The sequence below is a fragment of the Staurois parvus genome, unplaced genomic scaffold (genome assembly GCF_062004578.1).
Source record: "Staurois parvus isolate SC_StPar_1 unplaced genomic scaffold, SC_StPar_1.0 ptg001463l, whole genome shotgun sequence".
Classification (NCBI taxonomy): domain Eukaryota; kingdom Metazoa; phylum Chordata; class Amphibia; order Anura; family Ranidae; genus Staurois; species Staurois parvus.
In genome coordinates this window covers 368,383-385,618 of record NW_028319259.1, presented here as the reverse complement: position 1 = coordinate 385,618, position 17,236 = coordinate 368,383, and the positions used below count along the sequence as shown (strand labels likewise).

Below are 17,236 nucleotides of genomic sequence, written 5' to 3'. Positions count from 1 at the left end.
TGGTTAGGTTACAGGCTGGAACCCTAGGACCAGCCCTTTGGCTGTGGACCATATAATAGTAGTGCAGCTGGGCAAGGGGTGCATCCCTCTGCCTGGACCACCCCACCATCAGAACCATCCTACGCTGGCTGCTCTTTCTTTCTTTTTGCATCTTCTTAAACAGGATTACCGCTTAACAGGCTCCATACCACACATCCTGGTGGAAGACACTGATCAGGCCACATGATGCATTTTTGAACATTTTACTGTTGAGGTTCAGCAAAACAGTTCCAAATAATGGCAAAACAGTATATGATAACACTCCCCTTTGCTACCTTCACTTCATGGCCCCTTTAGCACATCTTTATCAGGGTGAGACACCCTTCAAAGGTCTGTTCCAAAAAAATCCAAGTCCTCAGTCCCTTAAAGGGTCCCACCTAGGGGTTATCAAATGCCTCTAATGCTCCCATCTTCCTGTCTGCAGTTCCTCAAATCCAAAAACCCAACTCCAATACTGCTCCTCCTGTATTTATAGTTCCCCACTCAAAAGGGACTGGAAACCACACCCACAGGAGTAAGTGCACCAGAGCAGAAAACTGTCAACCTTTTGACTACCATTGCCTGCAGTCCAAAGACAACACAATTTCAAATGACCAAATCACCAAGATTGACTTCAGTAGGTACTGCAAAAACTCTTTGAAGACTTTGAGTGTAGCGGCCTCCCGCGTTTACATCCTTGGGCCCAAAATCTTCTCCATCACTAGCTGCACTGGGTATTTGACTCCACAGAGACTTGACTAGGGCAGAAGTAGGAGATTTCTTCAGAGATGTCTTCATGAGACGGCTTCAACACTTTGGTTGATTGGAATACGGCCATATTCAAGTCTATAGGGCACAGGTGTCAAACTGGTGACCCTCCAGTTGCTGCCGAACTATAAGTCACATGAGGCATTGCAAGATTGACAGTTACAAGCATGACTCCCAAATGACTTCTCCATCACATCCAACAACGCCACCATCAAACCCGCCCCGCAGGCCAGAGTACTTGGTGTCATTCTGGACTCCAACCTATCCTTCCAGCCCCAAGTCCAATCTTTAACAAACTCGTGCCGCCTCCACCTCCGCAACATGCAGACTCCACCTCCGCAACATCGCCAAAATCCGCACGTTCCTAACCCCAGAAACCACTAAACAGCTCATCCACTCCCTCATCATATCACGCCTCGACTACTGCAACTCCCTCCTCACTGGCCTGCCCCGCCGCTGGCTATCCCCGCTTCAGTCCATCCTGAATACGGCTGCCAGACTCATTCACCTTTCCAACTGCTCCGTTTCCGTCTCCCCCCTCTGCCAATCCCTCCACTGGCTTCCGATTGCGCAACGGATCAAATTCAAAATCCTAACACTGACGTACAAAGCCGTCCACCATACTGACCTAATATCCAAGTACCGCCCAGCACGCACACTCCACTCCTCACAAGACCTCCTTCTCTCTAGTTCCCTGGTCTCCTCCTCTCATGCCCGCCTCCAGGACTTCTCCAGGGTGTCACCCATCCTCTGGAACTCCCTGCCCCAACCCATCGGATTATCACCTACTCTCCTCTCCTTTAGGCGCACCCTGAAAACCCATCTCTTCAGGGAAGCCTACTAACTTGCCGACCTCCTCCACTCTTCCAACCACTCCATCCCCCGCAGCTATCTCCTCCTGTGCCACCATCCCCTCCCTCCTAGATTGTAAGCTCCAAGGAGCAGGGCCCTCGATCCCCTCATGTTTTGCATTGTATTGGTATTGTTCTGTCACATGTTCTGTCCCCCATTGTAATGTACAGCGCTGAGCGAACTATCGGCGCTTTATAAATACTGTATAATAATAATGCAGAGGCATGATGGGACTTGTAATTTCGCAACAGCTGGAGGGCCGCCAGTTTGACATCCCTGCTATAGGGAGTCACTGATCAGGCAGAGCCAGTGCTGGAGAAGATTGTGGGCCAGAAGATGCAAACACTGGAGAGGGCCACCACTGTCAGGGAGAGGTAAGCAATAACTTGGGTAGAGGATTCTAGGTTAGACTATTTAGGTCGGTGAGGATGGTGGGCTAATGATTTTTTTTATATTAAAACATAAAGTTTCAGTTAAAACACATTCCACTAGTTTGTAAACATCATTACGAAACTAAACACGTTAACCAAAGCAGAGACCATGTGGAGCTATACCTGGAAAAAACAGGAACCTCAGCTGGTGTAATCATCAATTTTAACCAGAGTTTGCCCTTAAAGTGACACTAAATTCTAGTTTAAAAAATTCTATTCCAGTATTCTTAACTCAGGAAAGCCCCTTCTTTTGCTCTCAGCCTCCTCCAAATCTCCAAATTCCATTTTTTTGCTGCAGCGGAGGTTGGCTATGTTCGTTCTCCATGGTTCCACTGTATGTAGGAACAAAGCCATCCTCTCTTGCTGACCCCTGAGATGGACTACAGACTATGGACTCACTTTACAGAATATACATGACTAATGCACCATAGACAGGCTTGTCCACTCCTACGTCCACCATTACCTATCCATACCCCCCCCCCCACACCCCCTTAACCAACTAAACTTTACAAAAAACATGACACCATTTGGAGTAAATGGCCAACATGGCCTTTTATTAACAACTTCACATATTAACATACATCAACCGTTCCTTAACGGAAAACCAAAGAATTGTTGTTGGTCTTCAAAGGCACCCACAAACGATCCAAAATGCACCTGCGGACAACCCTATACACTAGGCCTCCAGCCGCAACCAACCAGCTCGGAGACAACCATACCGTCCGCAGTGCAGCACCACCACCTTCCAGTTAAACCTTGGTTAACTGGGAATATCCACCGGGCCCCCCATACCACGGATGGGGTCCCACACCATTGTTTTACCTTCCAAGATGAGAACCGCCTCCAAAGACCAACAACCGCCCATGAACCAACAGAAAAACTCCCTTTCCAACTGGTGTCCATTTCTTTTTTTCCATTTTTCTTTTTTCTCTGTCTTACTCACCTGCCCCCGGTCGAGACCCTATACCCAACCAAACAGGGAGGGCGGGAGGGAAACTCTGATCCTCGCCACGTCCAGCTCCACTGACGCCCCTTCCGCAGCACCCCCCACCCTAAGGTACCACAAACCCCTCCTACACTCCACATCTGCCAATAATATAATTCCCCAATCAATTCCCCACCCCCTGGAGCTAAATTTAACCCCTTCCGTTCCCTACACCACTCTGGGCCTAGTCATGTATGCCCTGCGCTATTTCCATTCTTCCCTATTCGCTACGGGCATTTCTATAGTCTTGCCAACATATATGTTTTTCGGTAATACTATAATTCTACAACATACATGTAAGGTACACGAGGTCAACCATTATTTCCTACTCCATACACACTATATTGCATGCTTAGCACTGTTCCTCTCACTATTATTTCAGTCTGTTGGAAGCTGATTTTACACTCTGTTTGCTGTGTTCTTGGAGTTCAAAGAAGATCAATATTTTTTATTATTATTATACAGGATTTATATAGTGCCAACAGTTTGCACAGCGCTTTACAATGTGAGGGCAAACAGTACAGTTACAATACAATTGAATACAGGAGGAACCAGAGGGCCCGGCTCCTTAGACCTTACAATCTAAAAGGGGGGGGGTCAAGTGATACAAAAGGTAATGACTGTGGGGGATGAGCCGATGGAGAAAATACATGTTTTTAGGTGGAGGCAGGATAGGCTTCTCTGTTGCGAAACGTTTTCAGGGATCGCATAAAAGTGGATAGAGTAGGAGATAGTAGGACAGATTGGGGTAGGAAATTCCATAGAATGGGAGAGGCTCAGGAGACTGAAGTCTTGGATCTATAACTCCTTTGTGGACATGACTTTGGGAATGTTGAAGAATAGGAGAATAGCCTATTTTATGCCATTGGGCTGATGTAGTTGTGTACAAGGCATTGGACGAAAGAGCGGAGTGGAGCGTGCTTCATTGGAAGATACTGTGTAGAATTCCCAATTGGCTGATAAACAGATGGACTGTGGCATGTCAGATAAGTTTGCAGCAGAAGTATTGAGACCATGGAATGTGAACACTCCCCGTGCCTTTGCAGTTGTATGGGGGGGTTGGGCAACAAAAAAACATTTCTCAACCACGTTTTTAATGCCTCCCCAACCTCAAGTCTACATCAGCCCTAAGCAGCAGGGTGCCCACACGGCACAGGACCCGGAAGCTAGTGGAGATCACTGGAGAAGTGGTGTCTATACATCTTCTGCAGGAATCCAACAGGTATGGTATATACTGTACATAGTTGGATTGGTCCAAGCTCAAAGGAAGATTTTATGCTCTTTCTACTGTCTTCTAGCACTTTAATGAAGATCTATATGGAGTAAAGTCTTGGATCCATATCTAGTTTGTGGAGATGGCTTTGGGCATGTTGGAGAATTGAGATTTCTGTTTTCTGTCATTGGGTTGCACAAGGATTGGCCATAAGGGCAGATTAGAGGGTGTGTCATTGGAAGATACCTTGTAGCAGTGCTACTTGGCCAATAAAGAGATGGTGGCAAGATGGAAAACCTGAGATTCTCTATTCAAATTTATTCATGAAAGTAAAAAGCGGTAACTATGGGAAGGTCACATGAAAATTACTTTGAGGAAAATCTTATAATAACTCAAAATGTGTGTTCACCGTACAAGACACGATAGTCTCCATTAAACCTGCACCCCTCCATCTGATCCTACGGAGACTTCTATCACCAATGAGAACTTGGCAAAATGACCTGCTCCAGGAACATTAAGGAACTCCAGGTGTAAGCCCTCCTTTTAAACATTGTTCAAGCAATGCGATTAGCACATATGAAAATGAAGATTTCACCACGCTCCCGGAGCCCCATGTTTAATGCCTCCCTGTTAAATCTAAATTATGATTCGGCACTTATATTGATGGCAAGCTTGCAAAATATTTGGTTTTTATGATTAGTCATAATTAATATTAATATGTGTAAGTGGTCTTTGACAAATGGTAGTATTTACTATTCTTCAATTATAGCTGAGACCAAAAGATATACAAGTTAAGCTGAAATAGGATATACCAGTTGAAGGTTGAGTATATTATATTTAGGCATAGAAGTATTTGGTAGTTATGTCAAGGTTATTAGAAGTGACTTACTATTACATTACGTATTTTCTGTGTATATTTAGAATACGTTTCTAACATTAATACATATATAGTTTAGTGATTATACATTGATATGTTCTTAAGCTATACTATCTTTTAAATATATAGCTAAGGGTTACATCATTGGTACATCAGCATACATATGTTCCTGTCCATCAAACATCATATGTTTAGCATCTTTACCTTATATGAAATGGCTTTGCTAAGCAGTAATACTTTCCATAGAAGGTATTCAGATCACTAACTATGACGTACATTTGCCTCTTAAAAGTGCATGAGACACAGAGACACAGACACACACGCTCTCTCATACACACAAGCAACATGACTCTTGCATACACACGTCTGAGAAGCTGCAACAGGTGCATACTGAGATCACTTCCAGCTACAATTTAGTCACATCCGGCTTCTCCTGCTTTACAAAGTCATTGAGAAGGACAGCCATGACAGATAATGGTGACTTTTTCTTTGAACTTTCGCTTGTCAGTTTTACAGTAGTTTTATCTACATGGAACTGTTCATAATACGCTTTACATTGTTTATTTGACACCATTGTGTGATAGAATAAAATCACACTTCATTTTTTTATTTCAATGGCTCTTTCATTCATAATCGCCTCAAGACACTAGAAGCAGTATTATATGTGTCTAAAAATCCAACACTCCCCAACCTCAAATTTACATGAGCCCCAAGCAGCAGGGCACCCACTCGGCACAGGACCGGAAGCTAGTGGAGATCACTGGAGAAGTGGTGCCTATACAGCTTCCGCAGGAATCCAACAGGTATGGTATATACTGTACATAGTTGGATTGGTCCAAGCTCAAAGGAGGATTTTATGCTCTAACTTTCTACCGTCTTCTAGCACTTTAATGAAGATCTATATGGAGTGAAGTCTTGGATCCATATCTTGTTTGTGGAGATGGCTTTGGGAATGTTGGAGAAATGAGATTTCTGTTTTCTGTCATTGGGTGGCACTAGGATTGGCCATAAGGGCAGATTAGAGGGTGTTTCATTGGAAGATACCTTGTAGCAGTGCTACTTGGCCAATAAAGAGATGGTGTCAAGATGGAAAACCTGAGATTCTCTATTGAAATTTATTCATGAAAATATAAAGCGGTAACTATGGGAAGGTCACATGAAAATGACTTTGAAGAAAATCTTATAAAAACTCAAAATATGTGTTCACCGTACAAGACACGATAGTCTCCATTAAACCTGCACCCCTCCATCTGATCCTACGGAGACTTCTATCACCAATGAGAACTTGGCAAAATGACCTGCTCCAGGAACATTAAGGAACTCCAGGTGTACGCCCTCCTTTTAAACATTGTTCAAACAATGCGATTAGCACATATGAAAATGAAGATTTCACCACGCTCCCGGAGCCCCATGTTTAATGCCTCCCCAACCTCAAGTCTACATGAACCCTAAGCAGCAGGGCATCCACTCGGCACAGGACTGGAAGCTAGTGGAGATCACTGGAGAAGCGATGTCTATACAGCTTCCGCAGGAATCCAACAGGTATGGCATATACTGTACATAGTTGGATTGGTCCAAGCTCAGAGGAAGATTTTATTATCTTTCTACTGTCTTCTTGCACTTTAATGAAGATCTATATGGAGTGAAGTCTTGGATCCATATCTAGTTTGTGGAGATGGCTTTGGGAATGTTGGAGAAATGAGATTTCTGTTTTCTGTCATTGGGTTGCACAAGGATTGGCCATAAGGGCAGATAAGAGGGTGTTTCATTGGAAGATACTTTGTAGCAGTGCTACTTGGCCAATAAAGAGATGGTGTCAAGATGGAAAACCTGAGATTCTCTATTGAAATTTATTCATGAAAATATAAAGCGGTAACTATGGGAAGGTCACATGAAAATTACTTTGAGGAAAATCTTATAATAACTCAAAATGTGTGTTCACCGTACAAGACATGATAGTCTCCATTAAACCTGCACCCCTCCATCTGATCCTTCGAAGACTTCTATCACCAATGAGAACTTGGCAAAATGACCTGCTCCAGGAACATTAAGGAACTCCAGGTGTAAGCCCTCCTTTTAAACATTGTTCAAACAATGCGATTAGCACATATGAAAATGAAGATTTCACCACGCTCCCGGAGCCCCATGTTTAATGCCTCCCCAACCTCAAGTTTACATGAGCCCCAAGCAGCAGGGCACCCACTCGGCACAGGACCGGAAGCTAGTGGAGATCACTGGAGAAGTGGTGCCTATACAGCTTCCGCAGGAATCCAACAGGTATGGTTTATACTGTACATAGTTGGATTGGTCCAAGCTCAAAGGCGAATTTAATGCTCTTTCTACTGTCTTCTAGCACTTTAATGAAGATCTGATGAAGAATTTGATGAAGAATATGGAGTGAAGTCTTGGATCTATAACAAGTTTGTGGAGATGGCTTTGGGAATGTTGGAGAAATGAGATTTCTGTTTTCTGTCATTGGGTTGCACTAGGATTGGCCATAAGGGCAGATTAGAGGGTGTTTCATTGGAAGATACGTTGTAGCAGTGCTACAATGGAGCATAGTCTCCATTAAACCTGCACCTCTCCATCTGATCCTACGGAGACTTCTATCACCAATGAGAACTTGGCAAAATGACCTGCTCCTGGAACATTAGTGAACTCCAGGTGTACGCCCTCCTTTTAAACATTGTTTAAACAATGCGATTAGCACATATGAAAATGAAGATTTCACCACGCTCCCGGAGCCCCATGTTTAATGCCTCCCCAACCTCTAGCCTACATGAACCCTAAGCAGCAGGGCACCCACTCGGCACAGGACCTGGAAGCTAGTGGAGATCACTGGAGAAGTGGTGGCTATACAGCTTCCGCAGGAATCCAACAGGTATGGCATATACTGCACAGAGTTGGATTGGTCCAAGCTCAGAGGAAGATTTTATGCTCTTTCTACTGTCTTCTTGCACTTTAATGAAGATCTATATGGAGTAAAGTCTTGGATCCATATCTAGTTTGTGGAGATGGCTTTGGGAATGTTGGAGAAATGAGATTTCTGTTTTCTGTCATTGGGTTGCACAAGGATTGGCCATAAGGGCAGATAAGAGGGTGTTTCATTGGAAGATACCTTGTAGCAGTGCTACTTGGCCGATAAAAAGATGGTAGCAAGATGGAAAACCTGAGATTCTCTATTGAAATTTATTCATGAAAATATAAAGCGGCAACTATGGGAAGGTCACATGAAAATTACTTTGAGGAAAAATCTTATAATAACTCAAAATATGTGTTCACCGTACAAGACACGATAGTCTCCATTAAACCTGCACCCCTCCATCTGATCCTACGGAGACTTCTATCACCAATGAGAACTTGGCAAAATGACCTGCTCCAGGAACATTAAGGAACTCCAGGTGTACGCCCTCCTTTTAAACATTGTTCAAGCAATGCGATTAGCACATATGAAAATGAAGATTTCGCCACGCTCCCGGAGCCCCATGTTTAATGCCTCCCCAACCTCAAGTTTACATGAGCCCCAAGCAGCAGGGCACCCACTCGGCACAGGACCAGAAGCTAGTGGAGATCACTGGAGAAGTGGTGGCTATACAGCTTCCGCAGGAATCCAACAGGTATGGTATATAATGTACATAGTTGGATTGGTCCAAGCTCAAAGGAAGATTTTATGCTTTTTCTACTGTCTTCTAGCACTTTAATGAAGATCTATATGGAGTGAAGTCTTGGATCCATATCTAGTTTGTGGAGATGGCTTTGGGAATCTTGGAGAATTGAGATTTCTGTTTTCTGTCATTGGGTTGCACAAGGATTGGCCATAAGGGCAGATTAGAGGGTGTGTCATTGGAAGATACTTTGTAGCAGTGCTACTTGGCCAATAAAGAGATGGTGGCAAGATGGAAAACCTGAGATTCTCTATTCAAATTTATTCATGAAAGTAAAAAGCGGTAACTATGGGAAGGTCACATGAAAATTACTTTGAGGAAAATCTTATAATAACTCAAAATGTGTGTTCACCGTACAAGACACGATAGTCTCCATTAAACCTGCACCCCTCCATCTGATCCTACGGAGACTTCTATCACCAATGAGAACTTGGCAAAATGACCTGCTCCAGGAACATTAAGGAACTCCAGGTGTACGCCCTCCTTTTAAACATTGTTCAAGCAATGCGATTAGCACATATGAAAATGAAGATTTCACCACGCTCCCGGAGCCCCATGTTTAATGCCTCCCCAACCTCAAGCCTACATGAGCCCTAAGCAGCAGGGCACCCACTCGGCACAGGACCGGAAGCTAGTGGAGATCACTGGAGAAGTGGTGCCTATACAGCTTCCGCAGGAATCCAACAGGTATGGTATATAATGTACATAGTTGGATTGGTCCAAGCTCAAAGGAGGATTTTATGCTCTAACTTTCTACCGTCTTCTAGCACTTTAATGAAGATCTATATGGAGTGAAGTCTTGGATCTATATCTAGTTTGTGGAGATGGCTTTGGGAATGTTGGAGAAATGAGATTTCTGTTTTCTGTCATTGGGTGGCACTAGGATTGGCCATAAGGGCAGATTAGAGGGTGTTTCATTGGAAGATACGTTGTAGCAGTGCTACTTGGCCAATAAAGAGATGGTGTCAAGATGGAAAACCTGAGATTTTCTATTCAAATTTATTCATGAAAATAGAAAGCGGTAACTATGGGAAGGTCACATGAAAATTACTTTGAGGAAAACCTTATAATAACTCAAAATATGTGTTCACCGTACAAGACATGATAGTCTCCATTAAACCTGCACCCCTCCATCTGATCCTTCGGAGACTTCTATCACCAATGAGAACTTGGCAAAATGACCTGCTCCAGGAACATTAAGGAACTCCAGGTGTAAGCCCTCCTTTTAAACAAACATTGTTCAAACAATGCGATTAGCACATATGAAAATGAAGATTTCACCACGCTCCCGGAGCCCCATAGCAAGGTCGGTGGAGGTCAGAAGGATGTGATGAGAAAAGGCATCTTCACACAGAAAATGGATGAAAAACAAATGTTCAGGAGAGGCCACACACAGCATTCTTAATTATTTATATGACACTCTTATGATTTACAATGCTTTTATTATACAGTAAGTACAATGGTTTATCTTTGTAATGGTGTTTAGGTCAGCAGAGTGCTCATTCAAAGCAAAGCCATATTTCACTCTACCTCTGCCACTTCTCACATTATTTATCCCATTGTGAAGGAGATTTTGAGTGAAAAGCTTTCCGAATCTCTTGTAACAAATGCGCAGTCTTAAGGAGTCGACGTGAGTCATATGTGAATGGTGGTTATTAGAATCCAGGACCTTAAAGACTACGCTTGCCTTTTCAGAAAATGTTCTATGCCAGCCATTCTCCACCAGGGTTCCAGGAAACCTTTGGTTTTCTCCAGAGGTGGTTAAGGGTTCCTTGACCTCCCATCTGAAGATGCCTGCATAGTTTTGGCTCCAAACCCACTTGGCAGAGCCAGTGGCATGACACCGACAATCTTTTAACTGTCTTTAAGGGTGGCATTCTACTGTAAAGGGAGCATTCTTCCAAGTAAGAGGCATTACTTCTATTGATAAATTAATTTTCGCAGGGGTCCCCCAAGATCTGAACAAAATATTTCAAGGGTTACTCTGGTTAAAAAGGTTGAGAAAGGCTGGCCTATGCAGTCAAAGGGCCCCAGCAGATACTAGAGAATGGTTCAGCTTTGTAAATTATTCCTTAATATTATGGTCATACCCAGGGGCGGACTGGCAACTCATGGGACCCCCAGGCAATAGTAAACATGGGGCCCCTGTGTCCTTGCCCACACTCAAACCACACCCAAAAAAGCCTATGAAATGTATCAGGGGCATCTCATGGGGCCCCATACTGACCACAGGCCCTCGAGTGCTGGAATGGTCAGTCTGCCCCTAGCCATACCTGTAAGCCATTTGGCCCCCTGGAGGTAAAACATGGCTGGATGCTTATTCCCAGCATTACGGGAGTAAAATTGGGGCTCTGGGGTGACGTTAAGAGCCTGAGCCAGCCACTCCTGTCCCCTCCACAGCCTGGCACTCCAGTGAGAGCTGGAGGGGGAGAGTAGAGTGCGATGACTGACGTTCATCGGTCTCTGCTCTGTAAAGGTCAAGAACTTGAGCGATCAATGGTCATGTGATCTCTCAGTTCTCTGGCTTAGAGCTGGCTGGGGCAGCTGGAGCATCAGATCGAAACTGCAGCATGTAGGCAAGTATAGATGTTTTCACGACCCCAAACTTCTTTAAATGTCATACTCAGAAAGGTATGCCAACTGTACTGAAAATCTCCTTCTATATTGATGTACCTTGGGGTTTGAGAGGTTTGGTCCTAAAGGACTATCAAGCAGTCTATGGCACCTCGTAGTGTCCACTGAAGAAAAAAGGGAGCTCTGAAGTAGTTGTCCAAAGGATGATGTATAGCTTTCAGGGCTGGGATTTAAACCTGCGACCTCTGTGATGTGTGGCTTTGGCTTTTCGTACTGTGCCACCTAAGATTCTGGACAGCTCCCTGTCTGATCCCATAGGACAATCTTGCCTTGTCTCTTGTTTCTGGTGAAGATTGAACTCTTTGCTCCTCCCAGGAACTTCCTGATTCAATTCCTTTACTCTTCCAGATTTTTTTGGTCTCTCCAGCCGATATCTTGGTCCTTTGCCTACCTGAAGCTCTCCTCATCTTCACTATCATACGTTACCAACCTTTAGCTTGTTCTTCGACTACGCTTCCGCTTGGTCCCAACCTACAATCACTTGTTACCAATCTTCGGTTTGTTTACTGACTACGCTTCTGCTTGATCCCTACCTCCTATATCTGCTAAGGGACTCATCTCCTGGTGGGGGCAACCCTGAGGACCTGGTACTAACTCGTAGCAAAACCCATCTTTATCAGGAGCTCTGGTGAACACTGGTTAGAGATTAGACCCCCCAACTCAGGTGAGCCTGTGACATTGGCCAGGATGACCTGCTTGTGTTTCTATCCAATAGGTTGGAGGAAGCCTCTCTACTACTATAGCTGCTGGTCTCCAAGTCTGACCCCTGACCGGGACAATAGCTCAAAAGGTTTATCAACAGAAAAAAAAGAAAATTACATTTTTTGAAGCTGTAGTCACCCTATGGGGTGTAAACATGCAACCTTCTGTGTGTAGGTAGAGACTGAAGTTGGGTGCAAATCTGAACTTTTCCTATACAAGTAAAGTCTTATCTTTGGATTTTGGCCTTTCCGTAACCCCTGCTATACTATGAGCATGCATACTTCAATCTCAGCCATGAAAAATGAAAATAAAAAATATTGAGAAAAATGAATGAAAAAAAATCTCAAACCTGGCCTAGAAAAAAAAAAAAAACGAACCACGTGCCAAAAACAATCAGCAGATCCATAGGTAGGAACTGAAGTTGGGTGCAAATCGGAACTTTTCCTATAAAAGTAAAGTCTTTATCTTTGGATTTTGGCCTTTCTGTAACCCCAAATAAATTTTTAGTAGTGCGCTGCGCTGGAACCCGAACTAACAAGCAATCAGGGCTGAACTTGGATGACTAGCTTACACTTAAACGTTCGTTCTGCAGAAATGCACCAACAACAAGAGGCATGCAGATTTCATTTACTGCCCCATCAGCTCGCATTGTAAGGCTGTAAAAGGAAATTGAAATGCTCCGGGCCCGACCTGCTAAAACGCCTCTCTCAATTGTTTATGCTCCGACGTTCCCTCTGTGGCCCCAGATGAAAAGTGCGGCAATAAGAAAGCCTTTCAGCCGTAGGCAAACCGATATAGGCAACGTTGTAAAATGAGGGCTACAACCCTCCCGACTCGTCCTGCCTTCTTCCTGGACATAACCAACCTGTACGAGGGTAGAATGGTCTTCGGCTCCACGCCGTTTTACATCTTTGGAATGATCTCGGATTACGTGTTTATTGGTTCGATACCCACAAAGGAACCTCATTTATTATGATGCTTGGCTATGTGGAGTTATTTTTTGGATATGGGACACATGGACCAGATGTGGACATCATACCGACACCCACAAAGGAACCTCATTTATTATGATGCTTGGCTATGTGGAGTTATTTTTTGGATATGGGACACATGGACCAGATGTGGACATCATACCGATACCCACAAAGGAACCTCATTTATTATAACGTTCGGCTACGAGGAGTTATTTTTTGCATGTAGGACACATGGACCAGATGTGGACATCATAGCGATACCCACAAAGGAACCTCATTTATTATGACGCTCGGCTACGAGGAGTTATTTTTTGCATGTAGGACACATGGACCAGATCTGGACATCATACCGGTACCCACAAAGGAACCTCATTTATTATGACGTTCGGCTACGAGGAGCTATTTTTTGCATGTAGGACACATGGACCAGATGTGGACATCATACCGATACCCACACAGGAACCTCATTTATTATGACGTTCGGCTACGAGGAGTTATTTTTTGGGTATAGGACACATGGACCAGATGTGGACATCATACCGATACCCACACAGGAGCCTCATTTATTATGACGCTCGGCTACGAGGAGTTATTTTTTGGGTATAGGACACATGGACCAGATGTGGACATCATATCGATACCCACAAAGGAACCTCATTTATTATGACGCTCGGCTACGAGGAGTTATTTTTTGGATGTAGAACACATGGACCAGATGTGGACATCATACTGATACCCACAAAGGAATCTAATTTATTATGATGTTTGGCTATGAGGAGTTATTTTTTCGGATGTAGGACACATGGACCAGATTTGGACATCATACCGATACCCACAAAGTAACCTCATTTATTATTTCGCTCAGCTACGAGGAGTTATTTTTTGGGTATAGGACACATGGACCAGATGTGGACATCATACCGATACCCACACAGGAGCCTCATTTATTATGACGCTCGACTACGAGGAGTTATTTTTTGCATGTAGGACACATGGATCAGATGTGGACATCATACCGATACCCACAAAGCAACCTCATTTATTATTTCGCTCAGCTACGAGGAGTTATTTTTTGGGTATAGGACACATGGACCAGATGTGGACATCATACCGATACCCACACAGGAGCCTCATTTATTATGATGCTCGGCTACGAGGAGTTATTTTTTGGATGTAGGACACATGGACCAGATCTGGACATCATACCGATACCCACAAAGGAACCTCATTTATTATTTCGCTCAGCTACGAGGAGTTATTTTTTAGATGTAGGACACATGGACCAGATGTGGACATCATACCGATACCCACACAGGAGCCTCATTGATTATGACGCTCGGCTACGAGGAGTTATTTTTTGGATGTAGGACACATGGACCAGATGTGGACATCATACTGATACCCACAAAGGAATCTCATTTATTATGACGCTTGGCTACGAGGAGTTATTTTTTCGGATGTAGGACACATGGACCAGATGTGGACATCATACCGATACCGACAAAGGAACCTCATTTATTATGACTCTCAGCTACGAGGAGTTATTTTTTTGGGTATAGGACACATGAACCAGATGTGGACATCATACCGATACCGACAAAGGAACCTCATTTATTATGACTCTCAGCTACGAGGAGTTATTTTTTGGGTATAGGACACATGGACCAGATGTGGACATCATACCGATACCCACAAAGGAACCTCATTTACTATGACGCTCTGCTACGAGGAGTTATTTTTTGGATGTAGGACACATGGACCAGATGTGGACATCATACCGATACCCACACAGGAGCCTCATTTATTATGACACTCGGCTACGAGGAGTTATTTTTTGGATGTAGGACACATGGACCAGATCTGGACATCATACCGATACCCACACAGGAGCCTCATTTATTATGACACTCGGCTACGAGGAGTTATTTTTTGCATGTAGGACTTATGGACCAGATGTGGACATCATACCGACTTGCAATTTGGGAAATCATGGCGCACTCTGTAAAAAAGAGCTCATAAAATAGGACGATTTTTTTTTTTGTTTTTTAGCAGAGATTTCGCGCTCTGTTGTAGAAAATCATTTACGCTTAAAAAGTTAAATCCACTTAGCGTGATATATCGGAGTGGCAATGCAGTAAAAGGCGCTCAGCCACATAATCCCCTCGTAGCCATTTGAAACATTTATCTCGTAGAAGTGTACGTTCAAAAAAGTACTCGAAAATGTTACGTTGAAAACCAAAATGACAAAAGATAACTTGTACTCGTTGAAGTGGAGGCCAGAAGATGTCTCGGAGAATGGAAGCTTAGACATGCAAGTGCCTGCAATACAAGGTCTTGTTTTTTTACACAACAAAGAAGAACGTGGTCATACGGATACAGTCGTGCTGTTTGCATACCTTGTATTTATAAGATCGTGGCAAATAGGCATGAAGGAATGTATGATGTGATTGTACACGCGTGTTCTTCAGCAGACACGGAACAATTGTCTCTCGGCTGATATAAGTCAACCTCAATAACAGGCTGAGGCCTGAAGGTAACCAGAGTCATGCAGACCATCATGGTGGGTTTGGACAATGACCATGAGATATCTCCATGCTGGAGATATTACAGTTGTCCTCAAAAGTCTCCCTCCCCCGGCAGAAATTGTGAAATTTTGGCATTAATATTGAAAATCTGACTGATCTGCCAAAAAATGCTCTTTTATTGAAGGATGATGATCATATGAAGCCATCTCCGATCACATTGTTGTTTGGCTCCTTTTTAAATCATAATGATAACAGAAATCCCCAAATGGCCTGGATCAGAAGTCTACACCCCCGGATTAGAAGTCTCCGCCCCTGGATCAGAAGTCTCCGCCCCCGGATCAGAAGTCTCCGCCCCCGGATCAGAAGTCTCCGCCCCCGGATCAGAAGTCTCTGCCCCCGGATCAGAAGTCTCTGCCCCCGGATCAGAAGTCTCCGCCCCCCCGGATCAGAAGTCTCTGCCCCTGGATCAGAAGTCTCTGCCCCTGGATCAGAAGTCTCCGCCCCCGGATCAGAAGTCTCCGCCCCTGAATCAGAAGTCTCCGCCCCTGAATCAGAAGTCTCTGCCCCCGGATCAGAAGTCTACACCCCCGGATTAGAAGTCTCCGCCCCTGGATCAGAAGTCTTCGCCCCCGGATCAGAAGTCTCCACCCCTGGATTAGAAGTCAACACCCCTGGATCAGAAGTCTCTGCCCCCGGATCAGAAGTCTCCACCCCCCCGGATCAGAAGTCTCCACCCCCCCAGATCAGAAGTCTGTGCCCCTGGATCAGAAGTCTCCGCCCCCCCGGATCAGAAGTCTGCACCCCCGGATCAGAAGTCTCCGCCCCCGCATCAGAAGTCTCCGCCCCCCCGATCAGAAGTCTGCGCCCCTGGATCAGAAGTCTGAGCCCCTGGATCAGAAGTCTGAGCCCCTGGATCAGAAGTCTGCGCCCCCAGATCAGAAGTCTCCGCCCCCAGATCAGAAGTCTCCGCCCCCAGATCAGAAGTCTCCGCCCCCAGATCAGAAGTCCCCACCCCTTGGAATGTTTGGCCTTGGTACAGACACACAAGGTGACACACACACGGGTTACAATGCCAATTAGAGGTTAATGTCCCACATCTGTGGCTTTGTAAATTGCAATCAGTGTCTGTGTATAAATAGTCAGTGAGTTTGTTCGCTCTCACGTGGAAGCACTGACTAGGCTAGATACTGAGCCATGGGGAGCAGAAAAGAACTGTCAAAAGTCCTGCGTAACAAGGCAATGGAACTTTATAAAGATGGAAAAGGACATAAAAAGATATCCAAAGCCTTGAATATGCCAATCAGTGCTGTTACATCACCTATTAAGAAGTGGAAAGTTCGGGGATCTCTTGATCTTCCCTGCTGAAGAACACGCGTGTACAATCACATCATACACTCCATCATGTCTTTTTGCCACAATCTTATAAATACAACGTGATATCATTTACAAATAATCAAACCGATTGTAACGCTGAACAGAATACGATGTCCCAATAGAAATACCCAAGATATAAGAATTCTACCTACACCTGAACATGCTAGGCTCTGGGCCAACAGGCTTTTGTTTGCTTCAAACGGGTTTGACATTCCAGT

General features: G+C 44.3%; 1 protein-coding gene across 1 annotated transcript in view; it reads right to left on the bottom strand.

The window, feature by feature from the left end:
• Positions 1-17,236, bottom strand: part of CRTAC1 (cartilage acidic protein 1) — a 604,943-nt gene that overhangs the window by 300,686 nt on the left and 287,021 nt on the right. The window lies entirely within an intron of this gene.